Raw genomic sequence first — 24270 nt, 5'->3', positions numbered from 1 at the left:
GGAGATAAAATGCAGGTGTAAAATGGAATTGCGATGGCTGGGAATCGAACCCAGATCAACTGCTTGGAAGGCAGCTATGCTCACCACTATACCACCATTGCTGTGTGGGTGTACATGTTTTCTTAGTATTGTAAGACCATCTTCATAAAATGAATCAACTTGTCACGCATCCTTTCATCATCAAATCCGAACGACCATTTCGTGGGAATAAAATATATTTGCATTCATAACCTTCACCTTCCGAGATCTTCCAAATTCAAACTCTCCCTGGCCATTGTAAGGTTGCCCAGAACCAAGCGCTGATTCAAGAAGGAAGAAGTGGAAGAAAAAGAAGAAGAAAAATGACAACAGAAGTCGAGCCTCTCCTTTTTGAAAGTTCATGTGCCGATTGACCTGAACCTTGAAGATCATTTTCATTTCAGGTCAATGAAATACACCAACTATTAATTTTTGAAGTCGCCAGAGGCCAAAAGGTCAACAGAGAACAAAAGGTCAATCTCTGCTGAATTTCTAAAATCCTCAATTTTAATCCCATTATCTTAAAAATTGAAGAACATTTACATATCATGTCACTGAATTCAAACACCTATAACTTTAGAGGTCACCATATGCCAAAAGGTCAACATAGACCAAACGGTCAATCTGTGATAAATTTCAAAATCCTCAATTTTAATACCATAATCTTAAAAATTGAAGAGCATTCGCATATCAGGTCAATGAATTCAAACACCTGTACATTTTGAGCTAAACAAAGGCCAAAATGTCATCACACGCCAAAAGGCCAATTTGGGCCAAATTTTCTAAAATCCTCAATTATCATCCGACTGACATGAAATTTGAAAAGGATTTACGCACCATGTCACTGCTTTCAACCACCTATAACTTTTGAGGTCACCTTAGGCCAAAATGTCAACATCGACCAAATGGACAATCTCTGCTAAATTTTTAAATCCTCAATTTTCATCCGATCGACTTGAAATTTGAAGAGCATTTGTATTTCAGGTCAATGGAATACCCTACCTGTTAGTTTTTGAAGATGGCAGAGGCCAAATGGTCAATCTCTGCTAAGTTTCTAAAATCCTCAATTTTAATCCCATAATCTTAAAAATTGATCAGCATTTGCATATCAGGTCACTGAATTCAACCACCTATAACTTTTGAGGTCACTATAGGCCAAAATGTCAACATAGACGAAACGGTCAATCTCTGCTAAATTTTTAAATCCTAAATTTTCATCCGATCGACTTGAAATTTGAAGAGCATTTGCATTTCAGGTCAATGGAATTCACCACCTTTTAGTTTTTGAAGTCGGGAGAGGCCAAAAAGTCAATCTCTGCTAAATTTCTAAAATCCTCAATTTTAATCTCATAATATTAAAAATTGAAGAGCATTCGCATATCAGGTCACTGAATTCAAACACCTGTTTATTTTGAGCTCAGCAAATGCCAAAATGTCAAAATATGTCAAAAGGCCAATTTGGACAAAATTTTTGAAAATCCTCAATTTTCATCGGATCATGTTGATTCAAATTAATTTCTCTTTTTTGTGGGAGAAATTGGAGATAAAATGCAGGTGTAAAATGGAATTGCGATGGCTGGGAATCGAACCCAGGTCAACTGCTTGGAAGGCAGCTATGCTCACCACTATACCACCATCGCTGTGTGGGTGTACATGTTTTCTAAATATTGTAAGACCATCTTCATAAAATGAATCAACTTGTCAAGCATCCTTTCATCATGAAATCCGAACGACCATTTCGTGGGAATAAAATGTATTTGCATTCATGACCTTCACCTTCCGAGATCTTCCAAATTCAAACTCTCCCTGGCCATTGTAAGGTTGCCCAGAACCACGCGGTGATTCAAGAAGGAAGAAGTATAACAAAAAGAAGAAGAAAAATGACAACAGAAGTCGAACCTCTCCTTTTTGAAAGTTCATGTGCCGCTTGACCTGAACCTTGAAGATCATTTTCATTTCAGGTCAATGAAATACACCAGCTATTAATTTTTGAAGTCGCCAGAGGCCAAAAGGTCAACAGAGAACAAAAGATCAATCTCTGCTAAATTTCTAAAATCCTCAATTTTAATCCCATTATCTTAAAAAATTGAAGAACATTTGCATATCAGGTCACTGAATTCAAACACCTATAACTTTAGAAGTCACCATACGCCAAAAGGTCAACATAGACCAAACGGTCAATGTGTGCTAAATTTCGAACTCCTCAATTTTAATACCATAATATTAAACATTGAAGAGCATTCGCATATCAGGTCAATGAATTCAAACACCTGTATATTTTGAGCTAAACAAAGGCCAAAATGTCATCACACGCCAAAAGGCCAATTTGGGCCAAATTTTCTAAAATCCTCAATTATCATCCGACTGACATGAAATTTGAAAAGGATTTACGCACCATGTCACTGATTTCAACCACCTATAACTTTTGAGGTCACCATACGCCAAAATGTCAACATCGACCAAATGGACAATCTCTGCGAAATTTTTAAATACTCAATTTTCATCCGATCGACTTGAAATTTGAAGAGAATTTGTATTTCAGGTCAATGGAATACACTACCTATTAGTTTTTGAAGACGGCAGAGGCCAAATGGTCAATCTCTGCTAAGTTTCTAAAATCCTCAATTTTAATCCCATAATCTTAAGAATTGATCAGCATTTGCATATCAGGTCACTGAATTCAACCACCTATAACTTTTGAGGTCACTATAGGCCAAAATGTCAACATCGACCAAATGGACAATCTCTGCTAATTTTTTAAATCCTCAATTTTCATCCGATCGACTTGAAATTTGAAGAGCATTTGTATTTCAGGTCAATGGAATACACTACCTGTTATTTTTTGAAGATGGCATAGGCCAAATGGTCATCTCTGCTAAGTTTCTAAAATCCTCAATTTTAATCCCATAATCTTAAAAATTGATCAGCATTTGCATATCACGTCACTGAATTCAAACACCTATAACTTTAGAGGTCACCATACGCCAAAAGGTCAACATAGACCAAACGGTCAATCTGTGCTAAATTTCGAAATCCTCAATTTTAATAACATAATCTTAAACATTGAAGAGCATTCGCATATCAGGTCAATGAATTCAAACACCTGTATATTTTGAGCTAAACAAAGGCCAAAATGTCATCACACGCCAAAAGGCCAATTTGGGCCAAATTTTCTAAAATCCTCAATTATCATCCGACTGACATGAAATTTGAAAAGGATTTACGCTCCATGTCACTGATTTCAACCACCTATAACTTTTGAGGTCACCTTAGGCCAAAATGTCAACATCGACCAAATAGACAATCTCTGCTAAATTTTTAAATCCTCAATTTTCATCCGATCGACTTAAAATTTGAAGAGCATTTGTATTTCAGGTCAATGGAATACACTACCTGTTAGTTTTTGAAGATGGCAGAGGCCAAATGGTCAATCTCTGCTAAGTTTCTAAAATCCTCAATTTTAATCACATAATCTTAAAAATTGATCAGCATTTGCATATGAGGTCACTGAATTCAACCACCTATAACTTTTGAGGTCACTATAGGCCAAAATGTCAACATAGACAAAACGGTCAATCTCTGCTAAATTTTTAAATCCTAAATTTTCATCTGATCGACTTGAAATTTGAAGAGCATTTGCATTTCACGTCAATGGAATTCACCACCTTTTAGTTTTTGAAGTCGGGAGAGGCCAAAAAGTCAATCTCTGCTAAATTTCTAAAATCCTCAATTTTAATCTCATAATATTAAAAATTGAAGAGCATTCGCATATCAGGTCACTGAATTCAAACACCTGTTTATTTTGAGCTCAGCAAATGCCAAAATGTCAAAATATGTCAAAAGGCCAATTTGGACCAAATTTTTGAAAATCCTCAATTTTCATCGGATCATGTTGATTCAAATTAATTTATCTTTTTTCTGGGAGAAATCGGAGATAAAATGCAGGTGTAAAATGGAATTGCGATGGCTGGGAATCGAACCCAGGTCAACTGCTTGGAAGGCAGCTATGCTCACCACTATACCACAATCGCTGTGTGGTTGTACATGTTTTCTAAGTATTGTAAGACCATCTTCATAAAATGAATCAACTTGTCACGCATCCTTTCATCATCAAATCCGAACGACCATTTCGTGGGAATAAAATATATTTGAATTCATAACCTTCACCTTCCGAGATCTTCCAAATTCAAACTCTCCCTGGCCATTGTAAGGTTGCCCAGAACCAAGCGGTGATTCAAGAAGGAAGAAGTGGAAGAAAAAGAAGAAGAAAAATGACAACAGAAGTCGAGCCTCTCCTTTTTGAAAGTTCATGTGCCGATTGACCTGAACCTTGAAGATCATTTTCATTTCAGGTCAATGAAATACACCAGCTATTAATTTTTGAAGTCGCCAGAGGCCAAAAGGTCAACAGAGAACAAAAGATCATTCTCTGCTAAATTTCTAAAATCCTCAATTTTAATCCCATTATCTTAAAAAGTTGAAGAACATTTGCATATCAGGTCACTGAATTCAAACACCTATAACTTTAGAGGTCACCATATGCCAAAAGGTCAACATAGACCAAACGGTCAATCTGTGCTAAATTTCGAAATCCTCAATTTTAACACCATAATCTTAAACATTGAAGAGCATTCGCATATCAGGTCAATGAATTCAAACACCTGTATATTTTGAGCTAAACAAAGGCCAAAATGTCATCACACGCCAAAAGGCCAATTTGGGCCAAATTTTCTAAAATCCTCAATTATCATCCGACTGACATGAAATTTGAAAAGGATTTACGCACCATGTCACTGCTTTCAACCACCTATAACTTTTGAGGTCACCTTAGGCCAAAATGTCAACATCGACCAAATGGACAATCTCTGCTAAATTTTTAAATCCTCAATTTTCATCCGATCGACTTGAAATTTGAAGAGCATTTGTATTTCAGGTCAATGGAATACCCTACCTGTTAGTTTTTGAAGTTGGCAGAGGCCAAATGGTCAATCTCTGCTAAGTTTCTAAAATCCTCAATTTTAATCCCATAATCTTAAAAATTGATCAGCATTTGCATATCACGTCACAGAATTCAACCACCTATAACTTTTGAGGTCACTATAGGCCAAAATGTCAACATCGACCAAATGGACAATCTGCCAAATTTTAAAATCCTCAATTATCATCCGACTGACATGAAATTTGAAAAGGATTTACGCACCATGTCACTGATTTCAACCACCTATAACTTTTGAGGTCACCTTAGGCCAAAATGTCAACATCGACCAAATAGACAATCTCTGCTAAATTTTTAAATCCTCAATTTTCATCTGATCGACTTGAAATTTGAAGAGCATTTGTATTTCAGGTCAATGGAATACACTACCTGTTAGTTTTTGAAGATGGCAGAGGCCAAATGGTCAATCTCTGCTGAGTTTCTAAAATCCTCAATTTTAATCACATAATCTTAAAAATTGATCAGCATTTGCATATGAGGTCACTGAATTCAACCACCAATAACTTTTGAGGTCACTATAGGCCAAAATGTCAACATAGACAAAACGGTCAATATCTGCTAAATTTTTAAATCCTAAATTTTCATCTGATCGACTTGAAATTTGAAGAGCATTTGCATTTCAGGTCAATGGAATTCACCACCTTTTAGTTTTTGAAGTCGGGAGAGGCCAAAAAGTCAATCTCTGCTAAATTTCTAAAATCCTCAATTTTAATCTCATAATATTAAAAAATTGAAGAGCATTCGCATATCAGGTCACTGAATTCAAACACCTGTTTATTTTGAGCTCAGCAAATGCCAAAATGTCAAAATATGTCAAAAGGCCAATTTGGACAAAATTTTTGAAAATCCTCAATTTTCATCGGATCATGTTGATTCACATAAATTTATCTTTTTTCTGGGAGAAATCGGAGATAAAATGCAGGTGTAAAATGGAATTGCGATGGCTGGGAATCGAACCCAGGTCAACTGCTTGGAAGGCAGCTATGCTCACCACTATACCACAATCGCTGTGTGGGTGTACATGTTTTCTAAGTATTGTAAGACCATCTTCATAAAATGAATCAACTTGTCACGCATCCTTTCATCATCAAATCCGAACGACCATTTCGTGGGAATAAAATATATTTGAATTCATAACCTTCACCTTCCGAGATCTTCCAAATTCAAACTCTCCCTGGCCATTGTAAGGTTGCCCAGAACCAAGCGGTGATTCAAGAAGGAAGAAGTGGAAGAAAAAGAAGAAGAAAAATGACAACAGAAGTCGAGCCTCTCCTTTTTGAAAGTTCATGTGCCGATTGACCTGAACCTTGAAGATCATTTTCATTTCAGGTCAATGAAATACACCAGCTATTAATTTTTGAAGTCGCCAGAGGCCAAAAGGTCAACAGAGAACAAAAGATCATTCTCTGCTAAATTTCTAAAATCCTCAATTTTCATCCCATTATCTTAAAAAGTTGAAGAACATTTGCATATCAGGTCACTGAATTCAAACACCTATAACTTTAGAGGTCACCATATGCCAAAAGGTCAACATAGACCAAACGGTCAATCTGTGCTAAATTTCGAAATCCTCAATTTTAACACCATAATCTTAAACATTGAAGAGCATTCGCATATCAGGTCAATGAATTCAAACACCTGTATATTTTGAGCTAAACAAAGGCCAAAATGTCATCACACGCCAAAAGGCCAATTTGGGCCAAATTTTCTAAAATCCTCAATTATCATCCGACTGACATGAAATTTGAAAAGGATTTACGCACCATGTCACTGCTTTCAACCACCTATAACTTTTGAGGTCACCTTAGGCCAAAATGTCAACATCGACCAAATGGACAATCTCTGCTAAATTTTTAAATCCTCAATTTTCATCCGATCGACTTGAAATTTGAAGAGCATTTGTATTTCAGGTCAATGGAATACCCTACCTGTTAGTTTTTGAAGTTGGCAGAGGCCAAATGGTCAATCTCTGCTAAGTTTCTAAAATCCTCAATTTTAATCCCATAATCTTAAAAATTGATCAGCATTTGCATATCACGTCACAGAATTCAACCACCTATAACTTTTGAGGTCACTATAGGCCAAAATGTCAACATCGACCAAATGGACAATCTGCCAAATTTTAAAATCCTCAATTATCATCCGACTGACATGAAATTTGAAAAGGATTTACGCACCATGTCACTGATTTCAACCACCTATAACTTTTGAGGTCACCTTAGGCCAAAATGTCAACATCGACCAAATAGACAATCTCTGCTAAATTTTTAAATCCTCAATTTTCATCTGATCGACTTGAAATTTGAAGAGCATTTGTATTTCAGGTCAATGGAATACACTACCTGTTAGTTTTTGAAGATGGCAGAGGCCAAATGGTCAATCTCTGCTGAGTTTCTAAAATCCTCAATTTTAATCACATAATCTTAAAAATTGATCAGCATTTGCATATGAGGTCACTGAATTCAACCACCAATAACTTTTGAGGTCACTATAGGCCAAAATGTCAACATAGACAAAACGGTCAATATCTGCTAAATTTTTAAATCCTAAATTTTCATCTGATCGACTTGAAATTTGAAGAGCATTTGCATTTCAGGTCAATGGAATTCACCACCTTTTAGTTTTTGAAGTCGGGAGAGGCCAAAAAGTCAATCTCTGCTAAATTTCTAAAATCCTCAATTTTAATCTCATAATATTAAAAATTGAAGAGCATTCGCATATCAGGTCACTGAATTCAAACACCTGTTTATTTTGAGCTCAGCAAATGCCAAAATGTCAAAATATGTCAAAAGGCCAATTTGGACAAAATTTTTGAAAATCCTCAATTTTCATCGGATCATGTTGATTCACATAAATTTATCTTTTTTCTGGGAGAAATCGGAGATAAAATGCAGGTGTAAAATGGAATTGCGATGGCTGGGAATCGAACCCAGGTCAACTGCTTGGAAGGCAGCTATGCTCACCACTATACCACAATCGCTGTGTGGGTGTACATGTTTTCTAAGTATTGTAAGACCATCTTCATAAAATGAATCAACTTGTCACGCATCCTTTCATCATCAAATCCGAACGACCATTTCGTGGGAATAAAATATATTTGAATTCATAACCTTCACCTTCCGAGATCTTCCAAATTCAAACTCTCCCTGGCCATTGTAAGGTTGCCCAGAACCAAGCGGTGATTCAAGAAGGAAGAAGTGGAAGAAAAAGAAGAAGAAAAATGACAACAGAAGTCGAGCCTCTCCTTTTTGAAAGTTCATGTGCCGATTGACCTGAACCTTGAAGATCATTTTCATTTCAGGTCAATGAAATACACCAGCTATTAATTTTTGAAGTCGCCAGAGGCCAAAATGTCAACAGAGAACAAAAGATCATTCTCTGCTAAATTTCTAAAATCCTCAATTTTCATCCCATTATCTTAAAAAGTTGAAGAACATTTGCATATCAGGTCACTGAATTCAAACACCTATAACTTTAGAGGTCACCATATGCCAAAAGGTCAACATAGACCAAACGGTCAATCTGTGCTAAATTTCGAAATCCTCAATTTTAACACCATAATCTTAAACATTGAAGAGCATTCGCATATCAGGTCAATGAATTCAAACACCTGTATATTTTGAGCTAAACAAAGGCCAAAATGTCATCACACGCCAAAAGGCCAATTTGGGCCAAATTTTCTAAAATCCTCAATTATCATCCGACTGACATGAAATTTGAAAAGGATTTACGCACCATGTCACTGCTTTCAACCACCTATAACTTTTGAGGTCACCTTAGGCCAAAATGTCAACATCGACCAAATGGACAATCTCTGCTAAATTTTTAAATCCTCAATTTTCATCCGATCGACTTGAAATTTGAAGAGCATTTGTATTTCAGGTCAATGGAATACCCTACCTGTTAGTTTTTGAAGTTGGCAGAGGCCAAATGGTCAATCTCTGCTAAGTTTCTAAAATCCTCAATTTTAATCCCATAATCTTAAAAATTGATCAGCATTTGCATATCACGTCACTGAATTCAACCACCTATAACTTTTGAGGTCACTATAGGCCAAAATGTCAACATCGACCAAATGGACAATCTCTGCCAAATTTTAAAATCCTCAATTATCATCCGACTGACATGAAATTTGAAAAGGATTTACGCACCATGTCACTGATTTCAACCACCTATAACTTTTGAGGTCACCTTAGGCCAAAATGTCAACATCGACCAAATAGAAAATCTCTGCTAAATTTTTAAATCCTCAATTTTCATCCGATCGACTTGAAATTTGAAGAGCATTTGTATTTCAGGTCAATGGAATACACTACCTGTTAGTTTTTGAAGATGGCAGAGGCCAAATGGTCAATCTCTGCTGAGTTTCTAAAATCCTCAATTTTAATCACATAATCTTAAAATTTGATCAGCATTTGCATATGAGGTCACTGAATTCAACCACCAATAACTTTTGAGGTCACTATAGGCCAAAATGTCAACATAGACAAAACGGTCAATATCTGCTAAATTTTTAAATCCTAAATTTTCATCTGATCGACTTGAAATTTGAAGAGCATTTGCATTTCAGGTCAATGGAATTCACCACCTTTTAGTTTTTGAAGTCGGGAGAGGCCAAAAAGTCAATCTCTGCTAAATTTCTAAAATCCTCAATTTTAATCTCATTATATTAAAAAATTGAAGAGCATTCGCATATCAGGTCACTGAATTCAAACACCTGTTTATTTTGAGCTCAGCAAATGCCAAAATGTCAAAATATGTCAAAAGGCCAATTTGGACAAAATTTTTGAAAATCCTCAATTTTCATCGGATCATGTTGATTCACATTAATTTATCTTTTTTCTGGGAGAAATCGGAGATAAAATGCAGGTGTAAAATGGAATTGCGATGGCTGGGAATCGAACCCAGGTCAACTGCTTGGAAGGCAGCTATGCTCACCACTATACCACAATCGCTGTGTGGGTGTACATGTTTTCTAAGTATTGTAAGACCATCTTCATAAAATGAATCAACTTGTCACGCATCCTTTCATCATCAAATCCGAACGACCATTTCGTGGGAATAAAATATATTTGAATTCATAACCTTCACCTTCCGAGATCTTCCAAATTCAAACTCTCCCTGGCCATTGTAAGGTTGCCCAGAACCAAGCGGTGATTCAAGAAGGAAGAAGTGGAAGAAAAAGAAGAAGAAAAATGACAACAGAAGTCGAGCCTCTCCTTTTTGAAAGTTCATGTGCCGATTGACCTGAACCTTGAAGATCATTTTCATTTCAGGTCAATGAAATACACCAGCTATTAATTTTTGAAGTCGCCAGAGGCCAAAAGGTCAACAGAGAACAAAAGATCATTCTCTGCTAAATTTCTAAAATCCTCAATTTTCATCCCATTATCTTAAAAAGTTGAAGAACATTTGCATATCAGGTCACTGAATTCAAACACCTATAACTTTAGAGGTCACCATATGCCAAAAGGTCAACATAGACCAAACGGTCAATCTGTGCTAAATTTCGAAATCCTCAATTTTAACACCATAATCTTAAACATTGAAGAGCATTCGCATATCAGGTCAATGAATTCAAACACCTGTATATTTTGAGCTAAACAAAGGCCAAAATGTCATCACACGCCAAAAGGCCAATTTGGGCCAAATTTTCTAAAATCCTCAATTATCATCCGACTGACATGAAATTTGAAAAGGATTTACGCACCATGTCACTGCTTTCAACCACCTATAACTTTTGAGGTCACCTTAGGCCAAAATGTCAACATCGACCAAATGGACAATCTCTGCTAAATTTTTAAATCCTCAATTTTCATCCGATCGACTTGAAATTTGAAGAGCATTTGTATTTCAGGTCAATGGAATACCCTACCTGTTAGTTTTTGAAGTTGGCAGAGGCCAAATGGTCAATCTCTGCTAAGTTTCTAAAATCCTCAATTTTAATCCCATAATCTTAAAAATTGATCAGCATTTGCATATCACGTCACTGAATTCAACCACCTATAACTTTTGAGGTCACTATAGGCCAAAATGTCAACATCGACCAAATGGACAATCTCTGCCAAATTTTAAAATCCTCAATTATCATCCGACTGACATGAAATTTGAAAAGGATTTACGCACCATGTCACTGATTTCAACCACCTATAACTTTTGAGGTCACCTTAGGCCAAAATGTCAACATCGACCAAATAGACAATCTCTGCTAAATTTTTAAATCCTCAATTTTCATCCGATCGACTTGAAATTTGAAGAGCATTTGTATTTCAGGTCAATGGAATACACTACCTGTTAGTTTTTGAAGATGGCAGAGGCCAAATGGTCAATCTCTGCTGAGTTTCTAAAATCCTCAATTTTAATCACATAATCTTAAAAATTGATCAGCATTTGCATATGAGGTCACTGAATTCAACCACCAATAACTTTTGAGGTCACTATAGGCCAAAATGTCAACATAGACAAAACGGTCAATATCTGCTAAATTTTTAAATCCTAAATTTTCATCTGATCGACTTGAAATTTGAAGAGCATTTGCATTTCAGGTCAATGGAATTCACCACCTTTTAGTTTTTGAAGTCGGGAGAGGCCAAAAAGTCAATCTCTGCTAAATTTCTAAAATCCTCAATTTTAATCTCATAATATTAAAAAATTGAAGAGCATTCGCATATCAGGTCACTGAATTCAAACACCTGTTTATTTTGAGCTCAGCAAATGCCAAAATGTCAAAATATGTCAAAAGGCCAATTTGGACAAAATTTTTGAAAATCCTCAATTTTCATCGGATCATGTTGATCCACATTAATTTATCTTTTTTCTGGGAGAAATCGGAGATAAAATGCAGGTGTAAAATGGAATTGCGATGGCTGGGAATCGAACCCAGGTCAACTGCTTGGAAGGCAGCTATGCTCACCACTATACCACAATCGCTGTGTGGGTGTACATGTTTTCTAAGTATTGTAAGACCATCTTCATAAAATGAATCAACTTGTCACGCATCCTTTCATCATCAAATCCGAACGACCATTTCGTGGGAATAAAATATATTTGAATTCATAACCTTCACCTTCCGAGATCTTCCAAATTCAAACTCTCCCTGGCCATTGTAAGGTTGCCCAGAACCAAGCGGTGATTCAAGAAGGAAGAAGTGGAAGAAAAAGAAGAAGAAAAATGACAACAGAAGTCGAGCCTCTCCTTTTTGAAAGTTCATGTGCCGATTGACCTGAACCTTGAAGATCATTTTCATTTCAGGTCAATGAAATACACCAGCTATTAATTTTTGAAGTCGCCAGAGGCCAAAAGGTCAACAGAGAACAAAAGATCATTCTCTGCTAAATTTCTAAAATCCTCAATTTTAATCCCATTATCTTAAAAAGTTGAAGAACATTTGCATATCAGGTCACTGAATTCAAACACCTATAACTTTAGAGGTCACCATATGCCAAAAGGTCAACATAGACCAAACGGTCAATCTGTGCTAAATTTCGAAATCCTCAATTTTAATACCATAATCTTAAACATTGAAGAGCATTCGCATATCAGGTCAATGAATTCAAACACCTGTATATTTTGAGCTAAACAAAGGCCAAAATGTCATCACACGCCAAAAGGCCAATTTGGGCCAAATTTTCTAAAATCCTCAATTATCATCCGACTGACATGAAATTTGAAAAGGATTTACGCACCATGTCACTGCTTTCAACCACCTATAACTTTTGAGGTCACCTTAGGCCAAAATGTCAACATCGACCAAATGGACAATCTCTGCTAAATTTTTAAATCCTCAATTTTCATCCGATCGACTTGAAATTTGAAGAGCATTTGTATTTCAGGTCAATGGAATACCCTACCTGTTAGTTTTTGAAGTTGGCAGAGGCCAAATGGTCAATCTCTGCTAAGTTTCTAAAATCCTCAATTTTAATCCCATAATCTTAAAAATTGATCAGCATTTGCATATCACGTCACTGAATTCAACCACCTATAACTTTTGAGGTCACTATAGGCCAAAATGTCAACATCGACCAAATGGACAATCTCTGCCAAATTTTAAAATCCTCAATTATCATCCGACTGACATGAAATTTGAAAAGGATTTACGCACCATGTCACTGATTTCAACCACCTATAACTTTTGAGGTCACCTTAGGCCAAAATGTCAACATCGACCAAATAGACAATCTCTGCTAAATTTTTAAATCCTCAATTTTCATCCGATCGACTTGAAATTTGAAGAGCATTTGTATTTCAGGTCAATGGAATACACTACCTGTTAGTTTTTGAAGATGGCAGAGGCCAAATGGTCAATCTCTGCTGAGTTTCTAAAATCCTCAATTTTAATCACATAATCTTAAAAATTGATCAGCATTTGCATATGAGGTCACTGAATTCAACCACCAATAACTTTTGAGGTCACTATAGGCCAAAATGTCAACATAGACAAAACGGTCAATATCTGCTAAATTTTTAAATCCTAAATTTTCATCTGATCGACTTGAAATTTGAAGAGCATTTGCATTTCAGGTCAATGGAATTCACCACCTTTTAGTTTTTGAAGTCGGGAGAGGCCAAAAAGTCAATCTCTGCTAAATTTCTAAAATCCTCAATTTTAATCTCATAATATTAAAAAATTGAAGAGCATTCGCATATCAGGTCACTGAATTCAAACACCTGTTTATTTTGAGCTCAGCAAATGCCGAAATGTCAAAATATGTCAAAAGGCCAATTTGGACCAAATTTTTCAAAATCCTCAATTTTCATCGGATCATTTTGATTCAAATTAATTTATCTTTTTTGTGGGAGAAATCAGAGATAAAATGCAGGTGCAAACTGGAATTGCGATGGCTGGGAATCGAACCCAGGTCAACTGCTTGGAAGGCAGCTATGCTCACCACTATACCACCATCGCTGTGTGGGTGTCCATGTTTTCTAAGTATTGGAAGACCATCTTCATAAAATGAATCAACTTGTCACGCATCCTTTCATCATCAAATCCGAACGACCATTTCGTGGGAATAAAATATATTTGCATTCATAACCTTCACCTTCCGAGATCTTCCAAATTCAAACTCTCCCTGGCCATTGTAAGGTTGCCCAGAACCACGCGGTGATTCAAGAAGGAAGAAGTAGAACAAAAAGAAGAAGAAAAATGACAACAGAAGTCGAACCTCTCCTTTTTGAAAGTTCATGTGCCGCTTGACCTGAACCTTGAAGATCATTTTCATTTCAGGTTAATGAAATACACCAGCTATTAATTTTTGAAGTCGCCAGAGGCCAAAAGGTCAACAGAGAACAAAAGATCAATCTCTGCTAAATTTCTAAAATCCTCAATTTTAATCCCATTATCTTAAAAAGTTGAAGAACATTTGCATATCAGGTCACTGAATTCAAACACCTATAACTTTGGAGGTCACCATACGCCAAAAGGTCAACATAGACCAAACGGTCAATCTGTGCTAAATTTCGAAATCCTCACTTTTAATACCATAATCTTAAACATTGAAGAGCATTCGCATATCAGGTCAATGAATTCAAACACCTGTATATTTTGAGCTAAACAAAGGCCAAAATGTCATCACACGCCAAAAGGCCAATTTGGGCCAAATTTTCTAAAATCCTCAATTATCATCCGACTGACATGAAATTTCAAAAGGATTTACGCACCATGTCACTGATTTCAACCACCTATAACTTTTGAGGTCACCATAGGCCAAAATGTCAACATCGACCAAATGGACAATCTCTGCGAAATTTTTAAATACTCTATTTTCATCCGATCGTCTTGAAATTTGAAGAGCATTTGTATTTCAGGTCAATGCAATACACTACCTATTAGTTTTTGAAGACGGCAGAGGCCAAATGGTCAATCTCTGCTAAGTTTCTAAAATCCTCAATTTTAATCCCATAATCTTAAAAATTGATCAGCATTTGCATATCACGTCACTGAATTCAACCACCTATAACTTTTGAGGTCACTATAGGCCAAAATGTCAACATCGACCAAATGGACAATCTCTGCCAAATTTTTAAATCCTCAATTTTCATCCGATCGACTTGAAATTTGAAGAGCATTTGTATTTCAGGTCAATGGAATACACTACCTGTTAGTTTTTGAAGATGGCAGAGGCCAAATGGTCAATCTCTGCTAAGTTTATAAAATCCTCAATTTTAATCACATAATCTTAAAAATTGATCAGCATTTGCATATCAGGTCACTGAATTCAACCACCTATAACTTTTGAGGTCACTATAGGCCAAAATGTCAACATCGACCAAATGGACAATCTCTGCTAAATTTTTAAATCCTCAATTTTCATCCGATCGACTTGAAATTTGAAGAGCATTTGTATTTCAGGTCAATGGAATAAACTACCTGTTAGTTTTTGAAGATGGCAGAGGTCAAATGGTAAATCTCTGCTAAGTTTCTAAAATCCTCAATTTTAATCCCATAATCTTAAAAATTGATCAGCATTTGCATATCAGGTCACTGAATTCAACCACCAATAACTTTTGAGGTCAGTATAGTCCAAAATGTCAACATAGACGAAACGGTCAATCTCTGCTAAATTTTTAAATCCTGAATTTTCATCCGATCGACTTGAAATTTGAAGAGCATTTGCATTTCAGGTCAATGGAATTCACCACCTTTTAGTTTTTGAAGTCGGGAGAGGCCAAAAAGTCAATCTCTGCTAAATTTCTAAAATCCTCAATTTTAATCTCATAATATTAAAAATTGAAGAGCATTCGCATATCAGGTCACTGAATTCAAACACCTGTTTATTTTGAGCTCAGCAAATGCCGAAATGTCAAAATATGTCAAAAGGCCAATTTGGACCAAATTTTTCAAAATCCTCAATTTTCATCGGATCATTTTGATTCAAATTAATTTATCTTTTTTGTGGTAGAAATCGGAGATAAAATGCAGGTGTAAACTGGAATTGCGATGGCTGGGAATCGAACCCAGGTCAATTGCTTGGAAGGCAGCTATGCTCACCACTATACCACCATCGCTGTGTAGGTGTCCATGTTTTCTAAGTATTGTAAGACCATCTTCATAAAATGAATCAACTTGTCACGCATCCTTTCATCATCAAATCCGAACGACCATTTCGTGGGAATAAAATATATTTGCATTCATAACCTTCACCTTCTGAGATCTTCCAAATTCAAACTCTCCCTGGCCATTGTAAGGTTGCCCAGAACCACGCGGTGATTCAAGAAGGAAGAAGTAGAACAAAAAGAAGAAGAAAAATGACAACAGAAGTCGAACCTCTCCTTTTTGAAAGTTCATGTGCCGCTTGACCTGAACCTTGAAGATCATTTTCATTTCAGGTTAATGAAATACACCAGCTATTAATTTTTGAAGTCGCCAGAGGCCAAAATGTCAACAGAGAACAAAAGATCAATCTCTGCTAAATTTCTAAAATCCTCAATTTTAATCCCATTATCTTAAAAAGTTGAAGAACATTTGCATATCAGGTCACTGAATTCAAACACCTATAACTTTGGAGGTCACCATACGCCAAAAGGTCAACATAGACCAAACGGTCAATCTGTGCTAAATTTCGAAATCCTCACTTTTAATACCATAATCTTAAACATTGAAGAGCATTCGCATATCAGGTCAATGAATTCAAACACCTGTATATTTTGAGCTAAACAAAGGCCAAAATGTCATCACACGCCAAAAGGCCAATTTGGGCCAAAATGTCATCACACGCCAAAAGGCCAATTTGGGCCAAATTTTCTAAAATCCTCAATTATCATCCGACTGACATGAAATTTCAAAAGGATTTACGCACCATGTCACTGATTTCAACCACCTCTAACTTTTGAGGACACCATAGGCCAAAATGTCAACATCGACCAAATGGACAATCTCTGCAAAATTTTTAAATACTCTATTTTCATCCGATCGACTTGAAATTTGAAGAGCATTTGTATTTCAGGTCAATGCAATACACTACCTATTAGTTTTTGAAGACGGCAGAGGCCAAATGGTCAATCTCTGCTAAGTTTCTAAAATCCTCAATTTTAATCCCATAATCTTAAAAATTGATCAGCATTTGCATATCACGTCACTGAATTCAACCACCTATAACTTTTGAGGTCACTATAGGCCAAAATGTCAACATCGACCAAATGGACAATCTCTGCCAAATTTTTAAATCCTCAATTTTCATCCGATCGACTTGAAATTTGAAGAGCATTTGTATTTCAGGTCAATGGAATACACTACCTGTTAGTTTTTGAAGATGGCAGAGGCCAAATGGTCAATCTCTGCTAAGTTTATAAAATCCTCAATTTTAATCACATAATCTTAAAAATTGATCAGCATTTGCATATCAGGTCACTGAATTCAACCACCTATCACTTTTGAGGTCACTATAGGCCAAAATGTCAACATAGACGAAACGGTCAATCTCTGCTAAATTTTTAAATCCTAAATTTTCATCTGATCGACTTGAAATTTGAAGAGCATTTGCATTTCAGGTCAATGGAATTCACCACCTTTTAGTTTTTGAAGTCGGGAGAGGCCAAAAAGTTAATCTCTGCGAAATTTCTAAAATCCTCAATTTTAATCTCATAATATTAAAAATTGAAGAGCATTCACATATCAGGTCACTGAATTCAAACACCTGTTTATTTTGAGCTCAGCAAATGCCAAAATGTCAAAATATGTCAAAAGGCCAATTTGGACCAAATTTTTGAAAATCCTCAATTTTCATCGGATCATGTTGATTCAAATTAATTTATCTTTTTTCTGGGAGAAATCGGAGATAAAATGCAGGTGTAAAATGGAATTGCGATGGATGGGAATCGAACCCAGGTCAACTGCTTGGAAGGCAGCTATGCTCACCACTATACCACCATCGCTGTGTGGGTGTACATGTTTTCTAAATATTGTAAGACCATCTTCATAAAATGAATCAACTTGTCAAGCATCCTTTCATCATCAAATCCGAATAACCATTTCGTGGGAATAAAATATATTTGCATTCATAACCTTCACCTTCCGAGATCTTCCAAATTCAAACTCTCCCTGGCCATTGTAAGGTTGCCCAGAACCACGCGGTGATTCAAGAAGGAAGAAGTGGAAGAAAAAGAAGAAGAAAAATGACAACAGAAGTCGAGCCTCTCCTTTTTGAAAGTTCATGTGCCGATTGACCTGAACCTTGAAGATCATTTTCATTTCAGGTCAATGAAATACACCAGCTATTAATTTTTGAAGTCGCCAGAGGCCAAAAGGTCAACAGAGAACAAAAGATCAATCTCTGCTAAATTTCTAAAATCCTCAATTTTAATCCCATTATCTTAAAAAGTTGAAGAACATTTGCATATCAGGTCACTGAATTCAAACACCTATAACTTTAGAGGTCACCATACGCCAAAAGGTCAACATAGACCAAACGGTCAATCTGTGCTAAATTTCGAAATCCTCAATTTTAATACCATAATCTTAAACATTGAAGAGCATTCGCATATCAGGTCAATGAATTCAAACACCTGTATATTTTGAGCTAAACAAAGGCCAAAATGTCATCACACGCCAAAAGGCCAATTTGGGCCAAATTTTCTAAAATCCTCAATTATCATCCGACTGACATGAAATTTGAAAAGGATTTACGCAACATGTCACTGATTTCAACCACCTATAACTTTTGAGGTCACCTTAGGCCAAAATGTCAACATCGACCAAATAGACAATCTCTGCCAAATTTTTAAATCCTCAATTTTCATCCGATCGACTTGAAATTTGAAGAGCATTTGTATTTCAGGTCAATGGAATACACTACCTATTAGTTTTTGAAGATGGCAGAGGCCAAATGGTCAATCTCTGCTAAGTTTCTAAAATCCTCAATTTTAATCCCATAATCTTAAAAATTGATCAGCATTTGCATATGAGGTCACTGAATTCAACCACCTATAACTTTTGAGGTCACTCGAGGCCAAAATGTCAACATAGACGAAACGGTCAATCTCTGCTAAATTTTTAAATCCTAAATTTTCATCCGATCAACTTGAAATTTGAAGAACATTTGCATTTCAGGTCAATGGAATTCACCACCTTTTAGTTTTTGAAGTCGGGAGAGGCCAAAAAGTCAATCTCTGCTAAATTTCTAAAATCCTCAATTTTAATCTCATAATATTAAAAATTGAAGAGCATTCGCATATGAGGTCACTGAATTCAAACACCTGTTTATTTTGAGCTCAGCAAATGCCAAAATGTCAAAATATGTCAAAAGGCCAATTTTGACAAAATTTTTGAAAATCCTCAATTATCATCCGACTGACATGAAATTTGAAAAGGATTTACGCACCATGTCACTGATTTCAACCACCTATAACTTTTGAGGTCACCATAGGCCAAAATGTCAACATCGACCAAATGGACAATCTCTGCGAAATTTTTAAATCCTAAATTTTCATCCGATCGACTTGAAATTTGAAGAGCATTTGTATTTCAGGTCAATGGAATTCACTACCTGTTAGTTTTTGAAGATGGCAGAGGCCAAATGGTCAATCTCTGCTAAGTTTCTAAAATCCTCAATTTTAATCCCATAATCTTAAAAATTGATCAGCATTTGCATATCAGGTCACTGAATTCAACCACCTATAACTTTTGAGGTCACTATAGGCCAAAATGTCACCATAGACGAAACGGTCAATCTCTGCTAAATTTCAAAATCCTCAATTTTAATACCATAATCTCAAAAATTGAAGAGCATTCGCATATCAGGTCAATGAATTCAAACACCTGTATATTTTGAGCTAAACAAAGGCCAAAATGTCATCACACTCCAAAAGGCCAATTTGGGCAAAATTTTCTAAAATCCTCAATTATCATCCGACTGACGTGAAATTTGAAAAGGATTTACGCACCATGTCACTGATTTCAACCACCTATAACTTTTGAGGTCACCTTAGTCCAAAATGTCAACATCGACCAAATGGACAATCTCTGCTAAATTTATAAATCCTCAATTTTCATCCGATCGACTTGAAATTTGAAGAGCATTTGTATTTCAGGTCAATGGAATTCACCACCTTTTAGTTTTTGAAGTCGGGAGAGGCCAAAAAGTCAATCTCTGCTAAATTTCTAAAATCCTCAATTTAATCTCATAATCTTAAAAATTGAAGAGCATTCGAATATCAGGTCACTGAATTCAAACACCTATTTATTTTGAGCTCAGAAAATGCCAAAATGTCAAAATATGTCAAAAGGCCAATTTGGACCAAATTTTTCGAAATCCTCAATTTTCATCGGATCATGTTGATTCAAATTAATTTATCTTTTTGTGGGAGAAATTGGAGATAAAATGCAGGTGTAAAATGGAATTGCAATGGCTGGGAATCGAACCCAGGTCAACTGCATGGAAGGCAGCTATGCTCACCACTATACCACCATTGCTGTGTGGGTGTACATGTTTTCTAAATATTGTAAGACCATCTTCATAAAATGAATCAACTTGTCAAGCATCCTTTCATCATCAAATCCGAATGACCATTTCGTGGGAATAAAATATATTTGCATTCATAACCTTCACCTTCCGAGATCTTCCAAATTCAAACTCTCCCTGGCCATTGTAAGGTTGCCCAGTACCAAGCGGTGATTCAAGAAGGAAGAAGTGGAAGAAAAAGAAGAAGAAAAATGACAACAGAAGTCGAGCCTCTCCTTTTTGAAAGTTCATGTGCCGATTGACCTGAAACTTGAAGATCATTTTCATTTCAGGTCAATGAAATACACCAACTATTAATTTTTGAAGTCGCCAGAGGCCAAAAGGACAACAGAGAACAAAAGGTCAATCTCTGCTGAATTTCTAAAATCCTCAATTTTAATCCCATTATCTTAAAAATTGAAGAACATTTGCATATCAGGTCACTGAATTCAAACACCTATAACTTTAGAGGTCACCATACGCCAAAAGGTCAACATAGACCAAACGGTCAATCTGTGCTAAATTTCATAATCCTCAATTTTAATACCATAATCTTAAAAATTGAAGAGCATTCGCATATCAGGTCAATGAATTCAAACACCTGTATATTTTGAGCTAAACAAAGGCCAAAATGTCATCACACGCCAAAAGGCCAATTTGGGCCAAATTTTCTAAAATCCTCATTTATCATCCGACTGACATGAAATTTGAAAAGGATTTACGCACCATGTCACTGATTTCAACCACCTAGAACTTTTGAGGTCACTATAGGCCAAAATGTCAACATCGACCAAATGGACAATCTCTGCTAAATTTTTAAATCCTCAATTTTCATCCGATCGACTTGAAATTTGAAGAGCATTTGTATTTCAGGTCAATGGAATACACTACCTGTTAGTTTTTGAAGATGGCAGAGGCCAAATGGTCAATCTCTGCTAAGTTTCTAAAATCCTCAATTTTAATCCAATAATCTTAAAAATTGATCAGCATTTGCATATCACGTCACTGATTTCAACCACCTATAACTTTTGAGGTCACTATAGGCCAAAATGTCAACATCGACCAAATGGACAATCTCTGCTAAATTTTTAAATCCTCAATTTTCATCCGATCGACTTGAAATTTGAAGAGCATTTGTATTTCAGGTCAATGGAATACACTACCTGTTAGTTTTTGAAGATGGCAGAGGCCAAATGGTCAATCTCTGCTAAGTTTCTAAAATCCTCAATTTTAATCCAATAATCTTAAAAATTGATCAGCATTTGCATATCACGTCACTGATTTCAACCACCTATAACTTTTGAGGTCACTATCGTCCAAAATGTCAACATAGACGAAACGGTCAATCTCTGCTAAATTTTTAAATCCTAAATTTTCATCCGATCGACTTGAAATTTGAAGAGCATTTGCATTTCAGGTCAATGGAATTCACCACCTTTTAGTTTTTGAAGTCGGGAGAGGCCAAAAAGTCAATCTCTGCTAAATTTCTAAAATCCTCAATTTTAATCTCATAATATTAAAAATTGAAGAGCATTCGCATATCAGGTCACTGAATTCAAACACCTGTTTATTTTGAGCTCAGCAAATGCCAAAATGTCAAAATATGTCAAAAGGCCAATTTGGACCAAATTTTTCAAAATCCTCAATTTTCATCGGATCATGTTGATTCAAATTAATTTATCTTTTTTGTGGGAGAAATCGGAGATAAAATGCAGGTGTAAACTGGAATTGCGATGGCTGGGAATCGAACCCAGGTCAACTGCTTGGAAGGCAGCTATGCTCACCACTATACCACCATCGCTGTGTGGGTGCCCATGTTTTCTAAGTATTGTAAGACCATCTTCATAAAATGAATCAACTTGTCACGCATCCTTTCATCATCAAATCCGAACGACCATTTCGTGGGAATAAAATATATTTGCATTCATAACCTTCACCTTCCGAGATCTTCCAAATTCAAACTCTCCCTGGCCATTGTAAGGTTGCCCAGAACCACGCGGTGATTCAAGAAGGAAGAAGTAGAACAAAAAGAAGAAGAAAAATGACAACAGAAGTCGAACCTCTCCTTTTTGAAAGTTCATGTGCCGCTTGACCTGAACCTTGAAGATCATTTTCATTTCAGGTCAATGAAATACACCAGCTATTAATTTTTGAAGTCGCCAGAGGCCAAAAGGTCAACAGAGAACAAAAGATCAATCTCTGCTAAATTTCTAAAATCCTCAATTTTAATCCCATTATCTTAAAAAGTTGAAGAACATTTGCATATCAGGTCACTGAATTCAAACACCTATAACTTTAGAGGTCACCATACGCCAAAAGGTCAACATAGACCAAACGGTCAATCTGTGCTAAATTTCGAAATACTCACTTTTAATACCATAATCTTAAACATTGAAGAGCATTCGCATATCAGGTCAATGAATTCAAACACCTGTATATTTTGAGCTAAACAAAGGCCAAAATGTCATCACACGCCAAAAGGCCAATTTGGGCCAAATTTTCTAAAATCCTCAATTATCATCCGACTGACGTGAAATTTGTAAAGGATTTACGCACCATGTCACTGATTTCAACCACCTATAACTTTTGAGTTCACCTTCGGCCAAAATGTCAACATCGACCAAATGGACAATCTCTGCTAAATTTTTAAATACTCAATTTTCATCCGATCGACTTGAAATTTGAAGAGCATTTGTATTTCAGGTCAATGGAATACACTACCTATTAGTTTTTGAAGACGGCAGAGGCCAAATGGTCAATCTCTGCTAAGTTTCTAAAATCCTCAATTTTAATCCCATAATCTTAAAAATTGATCAGCATTTGCATATCACGTCACTGAATTCAACCACCTATAACTTTTGAGGTCACTATAGGCCAAAATGTCAACATCGACCAAATGGACAATCTCTGCTAAATTTTTAAATCCTCAATTTTCATCCGATCGACTTGAAATTTGAAGAGCATTTGTATTTCAGGTCAATGGAATACACTACCTGTTAGTTTTTGAAGATGGCAGAGGCCAAATGGTCAATCTCTGCTAAGTTTCTAAAATCCTCAATTTTAATCCCATAATCTTAAAAATTGATCAGCATTTGCATATCAGGTCACTGATTTCAACCACCTATAACTTTTGAGGTCACCTTCGGCCAAAATGTCAACATCGACCAAATAGACAATCTCTGCTAAATTTTTAAATCCTCAATTTTCATCCGATCGACTTGAAATTTGAAGAGCATTTGTATTTCAGGTCAATGGAATACACTACCTGTTAGTTTTTGAAGATGGCAGAGGCCAAATGGTCAATCTCTGCTAAGTTTCTAAAATCCTCAATTTTAATCACATAATCTTAAAAATTGATCAGCATTTGCATATGAGGTCACTGAATTCAACCACCTATAACTTTTGAGGTCACTATAGGCCAAAATGTCAACATAGACGAAACGGTCAATCTCTGCTAAATTTTTAAATCCTAAATTTTCATCTGATCGACTTGAAATTTGAAGAGCATTTGCATTTCAGGTCAATGGAATTCACCACCTTTTAGTTTTTGAAGTCGGGAGAGGCCAAAAAGTCAATCTCTGCGAAATTTCTAAAATCCTCAATTTTAATCTCATAATATTAAAAATGGAAGAGCATTCGCATATCAGGTCACTGAATTCAAACACCTGTTTATTTTGAGCTCAGCAAATGCCAAAATGTCAAAATATGTCAAAAGGCCAATTTGGACAAAATTTTTGAAAATCCTCAATTTTCATCGGATCATGTTGATTCACATTAATTTATCTTTTTTCTGGGAGAAATCGGAGATAAAATGCAGGT

The 24270-nt window shown here is 35.9% G+C and overlaps 12 non-coding genes across 12 annotated transcripts; all 12 read right to left on the bottom strand.

Annotated features, from left to right (window-relative positions):
• Positions 1-29: 29 nt before the first annotated feature.
• TRNAG-UCC (transfer RNA glycine (anticodon UCC)) lies at positions 30-101 on the bottom strand. Its single transcript has one exon. It is a non-coding gene; the product is annotated as a tRNA-Gly (tRNA).
• Positions 102-1586: 1485 nt separating this feature from the next.
• On the bottom strand, positions 1587-1658 carry TRNAG-UCC (transfer RNA glycine (anticodon UCC)). The gene has a single exon. It is a non-coding gene; the product is annotated as a tRNA-Gly (tRNA).
• Positions 1659-3977: 2319 nt separating this feature from the next.
• TRNAG-UCC (transfer RNA glycine (anticodon UCC)) lies at positions 3978-4049 on the bottom strand. Its single transcript has one exon. It is a non-coding gene; the product is annotated as a tRNA-Gly (tRNA).
• Positions 4050-5950: 1901 nt separating this feature from the next.
• On the bottom strand, positions 5951-6022 carry TRNAG-UCC (transfer RNA glycine (anticodon UCC)). Its single transcript has one exon. It is a non-coding gene; the product is annotated as a tRNA-Gly (tRNA).
• Positions 6023-7922: 1900 nt separating this feature from the next.
• Positions 7923-7994, bottom strand: TRNAG-UCC (transfer RNA glycine (anticodon UCC)). Its single transcript has one exon. It is a non-coding gene; the product is annotated as a tRNA-Gly (tRNA).
• A 1903-nt stretch (positions 7995-9897) lies between these two features.
• On the bottom strand, positions 9898-9969 carry TRNAG-UCC (transfer RNA glycine (anticodon UCC)). The gene has a single exon. It is a non-coding gene; the product is annotated as a tRNA-Gly (tRNA).
• Positions 9970-11872: 1903 nt separating this feature from the next.
• On the bottom strand, positions 11873-11944 carry TRNAG-UCC (transfer RNA glycine (anticodon UCC)). The gene has a single exon. It is a non-coding gene; the product is annotated as a tRNA-Gly (tRNA).
• A 1903-nt stretch (positions 11945-13847) lies between these two features.
• On the bottom strand, positions 13848-13919 carry TRNAG-UCC (transfer RNA glycine (anticodon UCC)). The gene has a single exon. It is a non-coding gene; the product is annotated as a tRNA-Gly (tRNA).
• A 2030-nt stretch (positions 13920-15949) lies between these two features.
• On the bottom strand, positions 15950-16021 carry TRNAG-UCC (transfer RNA glycine (anticodon UCC)). The gene has a single exon. It is a non-coding gene; the product is annotated as a tRNA-Gly (tRNA).
• A 1794-nt stretch (positions 16022-17815) lies between these two features.
• Positions 17816-17887, bottom strand: TRNAG-UCC (transfer RNA glycine (anticodon UCC)). The gene has a single exon. It is a non-coding gene; the product is annotated as a tRNA-Gly (tRNA).
• A 2464-nt stretch (positions 17888-20351) lies between these two features.
• Positions 20352-20423, bottom strand: TRNAG-UCC (transfer RNA glycine (anticodon UCC)). The gene has a single exon. It is a non-coding gene; the product is annotated as a tRNA-Gly (tRNA).
• Positions 20424-22180: 1757 nt separating this feature from the next.
• Positions 22181-22252, bottom strand: TRNAG-UCC (transfer RNA glycine (anticodon UCC)). The gene has a single exon. It is a non-coding gene; the product is annotated as a tRNA-Gly (tRNA).
• Between the last annotated feature and the right edge of the window lie 2018 nt (positions 22253-24270).

The sequence above is a fragment of the Eptatretus burgeri genome, chromosome 2, assembly GCF_056783735.1.
Source record: "Eptatretus burgeri isolate ZD-2024b chromosome 2, Ebu_testis_v1, whole genome shotgun sequence".
Lineage (NCBI taxonomy): Eukaryota > Metazoa > Chordata > Myxini > Myxiniformes > Myxinidae > Eptatretus > Eptatretus burgeri.
This window is presented reverse-complemented; position numbering and strand designations above follow the sequence as displayed.